The sequence below is a fragment of the Coregonus clupeaformis genome, chromosome 12 (genome assembly GCF_020615455.1).
Source record: "Coregonus clupeaformis isolate EN_2021a chromosome 12, ASM2061545v1, whole genome shotgun sequence".
In the NCBI taxonomy this organism is placed as follows: domain Eukaryota; kingdom Metazoa; phylum Chordata; class Actinopteri; order Salmoniformes; family Salmonidae; genus Coregonus; species Coregonus clupeaformis.
This window is the reverse complement of record NC_059203.1, coordinates 13,833,816-13,843,815: the sequence shown is the minus strand read 5'-3', so window position 1 is coordinate 13,843,815 and position 10,000 is coordinate 13,833,816. Positions and strand designations below refer to the sequence as shown.

The following is a 10,000-nucleotide window of genomic DNA, read 5'->3' as shown; positions in this document are numbered from 1 at the left end:
GGAGACAGATATAGGGGTAGGAGGGTAAAGGGTTAAAACACTATAATAATACTACAGATATAGGGGTAGGAGGGTAAAGGGTTAAAACACTATAATAATACTACATATATAGGGGTAGGAGGGTAAAGGGTTAAAACACTATAATAATACTACAGATATAGGGGGTAGGAGGGTAAAGGGTTAAAACACTATAATAATACTACAGATATAGGGGGTAGGAGGGTAAAGGGTTAAAACACTATAATAATACCACAGATATAGGGGTAGGAGGGTAAAGAAGGTTAAAACACTATAATAATACTACAGATATAGGGGTAGGAGGGTAAAGGGTTAAAACACTATAATAATACTACAGATATAGGGGTAGGAGTGTAAAGGGTTAAAACACTATAATAATACTACAGATATAGGGGTAGGAGGGTAAAGGGTTAAAACACTATAATAATACTACAGATATAGGGGTAGGAGTGTAAAGGGTTAAAACACTATAATAATACTACAGATATAGGGGTAGGAGGGTAAAGGGTTAAAACACTATAATACTACAGATATAGGGGTAGGAGGGTAAAGGGTTAAAACACTATAATAATACTACAGATATAGGGGTAGGAGGGTAAAGGGTTAAAACACTATAATAATACTACAGATATAGGGGTAGGAGGGTAAAGGGTTAAAACACTATAATAATACTACAGATATAGGGTAGGAGGGTAAAGGGTTAAAACACTATAATAATACTACAGATATAGGGGTAGGAGGGTAAAGGGTTAAAACACTATAATAATACTACAGATATAGGAGTAGGAGGGTAAAGGGTTAAAACACTATAATAATACTACAGATATAGGAGTAGGAGGGTAAAGGGTTAAAACACTATAATAATACTACAGATATAGGGGTAGGAGGGTAAAGGGGTTAAAACACTATAATAATACTACAGATATAGGGGTAGGAGGGTAAAGGGTTAAAACACTATAATAATGCTACAGATATAGAGGTAGGAGGGTAAAGGGTTAAAACACTATAATAATACTACAGATATAGGGGTAGGAGTGTAAAGGGTTAAAACACTATAATAATACTACAGATATAGGGGTAGGAGGGTAAAGGGTTAAAACACTATAATAATACTACAGATATAGGGGTAGGAGGGTAAAGGGTTAAAACACTATAATAATACTACAGATATAGGGGTAGGAGGGTAAAGGGTTAAAACACTATAATAATACTACAGATATAGGGGTAGGAGGGTAAAGGGTTAAAACACTATAATAATACTACAGATATAGGGGTAGGAGGGTAAAGGGTTAAAACACTATAATAATACTACAGATATAGGGGTATGAGGGTAAAGGGTTAAAACACTATAACAATACTACAGATATAGGGGTAGGAGGGTAAAGGGTTAAAACACTATAATAATACTACAGATATAGGGGTAGGAGGGTAAAGGGTTAAAACACTATAATAATACTACAGATATAGGGGTAGGAGGGTAAAGAGTTAAAACACTATAATAATACTACAGATATAGGGGTAGGAGGGTAAAGGGTTAAAACACTATAATAATACTACAGATATAGGAGTAGGAGGGTAAAGGGTTAAAACACTATAATAATACTACAGATATAGGGGTAGGAGGGTAAAGGGTTAAAACACTATAATAATACTACAGATATAGGGGTAGGAGGGTAAAGGGTTAAAACACTATAATAATACTACAGATATAGGGGTAGGAGGGTAAAGGGTTAAAACACTATAATAATACTACAGATATAGGGGTAGGAGGGTAAAGGGTTAAAACACTATAATAATACTACAGATATAGGGGTAGGAGGGTAAAGGGTTAAAACACTATAATAATACTACAGATATAGGGGTAGGAGGGTAAAGGGTTAAAACACTATAATAATACTACAGATATAGGGGTAGGAGGGTAAAGGGTTAAAACACTATAATAATACTACAGATATAGGGGTAGGAGGGTAAAGGGTTAAAACACTATAATAATACTACAGATATAGGGGTAGGAGGGTAAAGGGTTAAAACACTATAATAATACTACAGATATAGGGGTAGGAGGGTAAAGGGTTAAAACACTATAATAATACTACAGATATAGGGGTAGGAGTGTAAAGGGTTAAAACACTATAATAATACTACAGATATAGGGGTAGGAGGGTAAAGGGTTAAAACACTATAATAATACTACAGATATAGGGAGTAGGAGGGTAAAGGGTTAAAACACTATAATAATACTACAGATATAGGGGTAGGAGGGTAAAGGGTTAAAACACTATAATAATACTACAGATATAGGGGTAGGAGGGTAAAGGAGTTAAAACACTATAATAATACTACAGATATAGGGGTAGGAGGGTAAAAGGGTTAAAACACTATAATAATACTACAGATATAGGGGTAGGAGGGTAAAGGGTTAAAACAATATATTAATACTACAGATATAGGGGTAGGAGGGTAAAGGGTTAAAACACTATAATAATACTACAGATATAGGGTAGGAGGGTAAAGGGTTAAAACACTATAATAATACTACAGATATAGGGGTAGGAGGGTAAAGGGTTAAAACACTATAATAATACTACAGATATAGGGAGTAGGAGGGTAAAGGGTTAAAACACTATAATACTACAGATATAGGGGTAGGAGGGTAAAGGGTTAAAACACTATAATAATACTACAGATATAGGGGTAGGAGGGTAAAGGGTTAAAACACTATAATAATACTACAGATATAGGGGTAGGAGGGTAAAGGGTTAAAACACTATAATAATACTACAGATATAGGGGTAGGAGGGTAAAGGGTTAAAACACTATAATAATACTACAGATATAGGGGTAGGAGGGTAAAGGGTTAAAACACTATAATAATACTACAGATATAGGGGTAGGAGGGTAAAGGGTTAAAACACTATAATAATACTACAGATATAGGGGGTAGGAGGGTAAAGGGTTAAAACACTATAATAATACTACAGATATAGGGGGTAGGAGGGTAAAGGGTTAAAACACTAATAATACTACAGATATAGGGGTAGGAGGGTAAAGGGTTAAAACACTATAATAATACTACAGATATAGGGGTAGGAGGGTAAAGGGTTAAAACACTATAATAATACTACAGATATAGGGGTAGGAGGGTAAAGGGTTAAAACACTATAATAATACTACAGATATAGGGGTAGGAGGGTAAAGGGTTAAAACACTATAATAATACTACAGATATAGGGAGTAGGAGGGTAAAGGGTTAAAAACACTATAATAATACTACAGATATAGGGGTAGGAGGGTAAAGGGTTAAAACACTATAATAATACTACAGATATAGGGGTAGGAGGGTAAAGGGTTAAAACACTATAATAATACTACAGATATAGGGGGTAGGAGGGTAAAGGGTTAAAACACTATAATAATACTACAGATATAGGGGTAGGAGGGTAAAAGGGTTAAAACACTATAATAATACTACAGATATAGGGGTAGGAGGGTAAAGGGTTAAAACACTATAATAATAATACAGATATAGGGGGTAGGAGGGTAAAGGGTTAAAACACTATAATAATACTACAGATATATGGGTAGGAGGGTAAAGGGTTAAAACACTATAATAATACTACAGATATTGGGGTAGGAGGGTAAAGGGTTAAAACACTATAATAATACTACAGATATAGGAGTAGGAGGGTAAAGGGTTAAAACACTATAATAATACTACAGATATAGGGGTAGGAGGGTAAAGGGTTAAAACACTATAATAATACTACAGATATAGGGGTAGGAGGGTAAAGGGTTAAAACACTATAATAATACTACAGATATAGGGGTAGGAGTGTAAAGGGTTAAAACACTATAATAATACTACAGATATAGGGGTAGGAGGGTAAAGGGTTAAAACACTATAATAATACTATAGATATAGGGGTAGGAGGGTAAAGGGTTAAAACACTATAATAATACTACAGATATAGGGGTAGGAGGGTAAAGGGTTAAAACACTATAATAATACTACATATATAGGGGTAGGAGGGTAAAGGGTTAAAACACTATAATAATACTACAGATATAGGGGTAGGAGGGTAAAAGGGTTAAAACACTATAATAATACTACAGATATAGGGGTAGGAGGGTAAAGGGTTAAAACACTATAATAATACTACAGATATAGGGGTAGGAGGGTAAAGGGTTAAAACACTATAATAATAATACAGATATAGGGGTAGGAGGGTAAAGGGTTAAAACACTATAATAATACTACAGATATAGGGGTAGGAGGGTAAAGGGTTAAAACACTATAATAATACTACAGATATAGGGGTAGGAGGGTAAAGGGTTAAAACACTATAATAATACTACAGATATAGGAGTAGGAGGGTAAAGGGTTAAAACACTATAATACTACAGATATAGGGGTAGGAGGGTAAAGGGTTAAAACACTATAATAATACTACAGATATAGGGGTAGGAGGGTAAAGGGTTAAAACACTATAATAATACTACAGATATAGGGGTAGGAGGGTAAAGGGTTAAAACACTATAATAATACTACAGATATAGGGGTAGGAGGGTAAAGGGTTAAAACACTATAATAATACTACAGATATAGGGGTAGGAGGGTAAAGGGTTAAAACACTATAATACTACAGATATAGGGGTAGGAGGGTAAAGGGTTAAAACACTATAATAATACTACAGATATAGGGGTAGGAGGGTAAAGGGTTAAAACACTATAATAATACTACAGATATAGGGGTAGGAGGGTAAAGGGTTAAAACACTATAATAATACTACAGATATAGGGGTAGGAGGGTAAAGGGTTAAAACACTATAATAATACTACAGATATAGGAGTAGGAGGGTAAAGGGGTTAAAACACTATAATAATACTACAGATATAGGGGTAGGAGGGTAAAGGGTTAAAACACTATAATACTACAGATATAGGGGGTAGGAGGGTAAAGGGTTAAAACACTATAATAATACTACAGATATAGGGGTAGGAGGGTAAAGGGTTAAAACACTATAATAATACTACAGATATAGGGGTAGGAGGGTAAAGGGTTAAAACACTATAATAATACTACAGATATAGGGGTATGAGGGTAAAGGGTTAAAACACTATAATAATACTACAGATATAGGGGTATGAGGGTAAAGGGTTAAAACACTATAATAATACTACAGATATAGGGGTAGGAGGGTAAAGGGTTAAAACACTATAATAATACTACAGATATAGGAGTAGGAGGGTAAAGGGTTAAAACACTATAATAATACTACAGATATAGGGGTAGGAGTGTAACGGGTTAAAAACACTATAATAATACTAAAGATATAGGGGTAGGAGGGTAAAGGGTTAAAACACTATAATAATACTATAGATATAGGGGTAGGAGGGTAAAGGGTTAAAACACTATAATAATACTACAGATATAGGGGTAGGAGGGTAAAGGGTTAAAACACTATAATAATACTACACATATAGGGGTAGGAGGGTAAAGGGTTAAAACACTATAATAATACTACAGATATAGGGGGTAGGAGGGTAAAGGGTTAAAACACTATAATAATACTACAGATATAGGGGGTAGGAGGGTAAAGGAGTTAAAACAATATAATAATACTACAGATATAGGGGTAGGAGGGTAAAGGGTTAAAACACTATAATAATAATACAGATATAGGGGTAGGAGGGTAAAGGGTTAAAACACTATAATAATACTACAGATATAGGGGTAGGAGGGTAAAGGGTTAAAACACTATAATAATACTACAGATATAGGGGTAGGAGGGTAAAGGGTTTAAACACTATAATAATACTACAGATATAGGGGTAGGAGGGTAAAGGGTTAAAACACTATAATACTACAGATATAGGGGTAGGGGGGTAAAGGGTTAAAACACTATAATAATAATACAGATATAGGGGTAGGAGGGTAAAGGGTTAAAACACTATAATAATACTACAGATATAGGGGTAGGAGGGTAAAGGGTTAAAACACTATAATAATACTACAGATATAGGGGTAGGAGGGTAAAGGGTTAAAACACTATAATAATACTACAGATATAGGGGTAGGAGGGTAAAGGGTTAAAACAATATAATAATACTACAGATATAGGGGTAGGAGGGTAAAGGGTTAAAACACTATAATAATACAGATATAGGGGTAGGAGGGTAAAGGGTTAAAACACTATAATAATACTACAGATATAGGGGTAGGAGGGTAAAGGAGTTAAAACACTATAATAATACTACAGATATAGGGGTAGGAGGGTAAAGGGTTTAAACACTATAATAATACTACAGATATAGGGGTAGGAGGGTAAAGGGTTAAAACACTATAATACTACAGATATAGGGGTAGGGGGTAAAGGGTTAAAACACTATAATAATAATACAGATATAGGGGTAGGAGGGTAAAGGGTTAAAACACTATAATAATACTACAGATATAGGGGTAGGAGGGTAAAGGGGTTAAAACACTATAATAATACTACAGATATAGGGGTAGGAGGGTAAAGGGTTAAAACACTATAATAATACTACAGATATAGGGGTAGGAGGGTAAAGGGTTAAAACACTATAATAATACTACAGATATAGGGGGTAGGAGGGTAAAGGGTTAAAACACTATAATAATACTACAGATATAGGGGGTAGGAGGGTAAAGGGTTAAAACACTATAATAATACTACAGATATAGGGGTAGGAGGGTAAAGGGTTAAAACACTATAATAATACTACAGATATAGGGTATGAGGGTAAAGGGTTAAAACACTATAATAATACTACAGATATAGGGGTATGAGGGTAAAGGGTTAAAACACATAATAATACTACAGATATAGGGGTAGGAGTGTAAAGGGGTTAAAACACTATAATAATACTACAGATATAGGGGTAGGAGGGTAAAGGGTTAAAACACTATAATACTACAGATATAGGGGTAGGAGGGTAAAAGGGTTAAAACACTATAATAATACTACAGATATAGGGGTAGGAGGGTAAAGGGTTAAAACACTATAATAATACTACAGATATAGGGGTAGGAGGGTAAAGGGTTAAAACACTATAATAATACTACAGATATAGGGGTAGGAGGGTAAAGGGTTAAAACACTATAATACTACAGATATAGGGGTAGGAGGGTAAGGGTTAAAACACTATAATAATACTACAGATATAGGGGTAGGAGGGTAAAGGGTTAAAAACACTATAATAATACTACAGATATAGGGGTAGGAGGGTAAAGGGTTAAAACACTATAATAATACTACAGATATAGGGGTAGGAGGGTAAAGGGTTAAAACACTATAATAATACTACAGATATAGGGGTAGGAGGGTAAAGGGTTAAAACACTATAATAATACTACAGATATAGGGGTAGGAGGGTAAAGGGTTAAAACACTATAATAACACTACAGATATAGGGGTAGGAGGGTAAAGGGTTAAAACACTATAATAATACTACAGATATAGGGGGTAGGAGGGTAAAGGGTTAAAACACTATAATAATACTACAGATATAGGGGTAGGAGGGTAAAGGGGTTAAAACACTATAATAATACTACAGATATAGGAGTAGGAGGGTAAAGGGTTAAAACACTATAATACTACAGATATAGGGGGTAGGAGGGTAAAGGGTTAAAACACTATAATAATACTACAGATATAGGGGTAGGAGGGTAAAGGGTTAAAACACTATAATACTACAGATATAGGGGGAGGAGGGTAAAGGGTTAAAACACTATAATAATACTACAGATATAGGGGTAGGAGGGTAAAGGGTTAAAACACTATAATAATACTACAGATATAGGGGTAGGAGGGTAAAGGGTTAAAACACTATAATAATACTACAGATATAGGGGTATGAGGGTAAAGGGTTAAAACACTATAATAATACTACAGATATAGGGGTAGGAGTGTAAAGGGTTAAAACACTATAATAATACTACAGATATAGGAGTAGGAGGGTAAAGGGTTAAAACACTATAATACTACAGATATAGGGGTAGGAGGGTAAAGGGTTAAAACACTATAATAATACTACAGATATAGGGGTAGGAGGGTAAAGGGTTAAAACACTATAATACTACTACAGATATAGGGGTAGGAGGGTAAAGGGTTAAAACACTATAATAATACTACAGATATAGGGGTAGGAGGGTAAAGGGTTAAAACACTATAATAATACTACAGATATAGGGGTAGGAGGGTAAAGAGGGTTAAAACACTATAATAATACTACAGATATAGGGGTAGGAGGGTAAAGGGTTAAAACACTATAATAATACTACAGATATAGGGGTAGGAGGGTAAAGGGTTAAAACACTATAATAATACTACAGATATAGGAGTAGGAGGGTAAAGGGTTAAAACACTATAATAATACTACAGATATAGGGGTAGGAGGGTAAAGGGTTAAAACACTATAATAATACTACAGATATAGGAGTAGGAGGGTAAAGGGTTAAAACACTATAATAATACTACAGATATAGGGGTAGGAGGGTAAAGGGTTAAAACACTATAATAATACTACAGATATAGGAGTAGGAGGGTAAAGGGTTAAAACACTATAATAATACTACAGATATAGGGGTAGGAGGGTAAAGGGTTAAAACACTATAATAATACTACAGATATAGGGGTAGGAGGGTAAAGGGTTAAAACACTATAATAATACTACAGATATAGGGGTAGGAGGGTAAAGGGTTAAAACACTATAATAATACTACAGATATAGGGGTAGGAGGGTAAAGGGTTAAAACACTATAATAATACTACAGATATAGGGGTAGGAGGGTAAAGGGTTAAAACACTATAATAATACTACATATATAGGGGTAGGAGGGTAAAGGGTTAAAACACTATAATAATACTACAGATATAGGGGTAGGAGGGTAAAGGGTTAAAACACTATAATAATACTACAGATATAGGAGTAGGAGGGTAAAGGGTTAAAACACTATAATAATACTACAGATATAGGGGTAGGAGGGTAAAGGGTTAAAACACTATAATAATACTACAGATATAGGGGTAGGAGGGTAAAGGGTTAAAACACTATAATAATACTACATATATAGGGGTAGGAGTGTAAAGGGTTAAAACACTATAATAATAATACAGATATAGGAGTAGGAGGGTAAAGGGTTAAAACACTATAATAATACTACAGATATAGGGGTAGGAGGGTAAAGGGTTAAAACACTATAATAATACTACAGATATAGGGGTAGGAGGGTAAAGGGTTAAAACACTATAATAATACTACAGATATAGGGGTAGGAGGGTAAAGGGTTAAAACACTATAATAATACTACAGATATAGGGGTAGGAGTGTAAAGGGTTAAAACACTATAATAATACTACAGATATAGGGGTAGGAGGGTAAAGGGTTAAAACACTATAATAATACTACAGATATAGGGGTAGGAGGGTAAAGGGTTAAAACACTATAATAATACTACAGATATAGGGGTAGGAGGGTAAAAGGGTTAAAACACTATAATAATACTACAGATATAGGGGGTAGGAGGGTAAAGGGTTAAAACACTATAATAATACTACAGATATAGGGGTAGGAGGGTAAAGGGTTAAAACACTATAATAATACTACAGATATAGGTTTAGGAGGGTAAAGAGGTTAAAACACTATAATAATACTACAGATATAGGGGTAGGAGGGTAAAGGGTTAAAACACTATAATAATACTACAGATATAGGGGTAGGAGGGTAAAGGGTTAAAACACTATAATAATACTACAGATATAGGAGTAGGAGGGTAAAGGGTTAAAACACTATAATAATACTACAGATATAGGGGTAGGAGGGGTAAAGGGTTAAAACACTATAATAATACTACAGATATAGGGGTAGGAGGGTAAAGGGTTAAAACACTATAATAATACTACAGATATAGGGGTAGGAGGGTAAAGGGTTAAAACACTATAATAATACTACAGATAT

General features: G+C 34.5%; 1 protein-coding gene across 2 annotated transcripts in view; it reads right to left on the bottom strand.

Annotated features, from left to right (window-relative positions):
• mapkapk2a (MAPK activated protein kinase 2a) overlaps positions 1-10,000 on the bottom strand; it is a 93,295-nt gene that overhangs the window by 6,302 nt on the left and 76,993 nt on the right. The window lies entirely within an intron of this gene.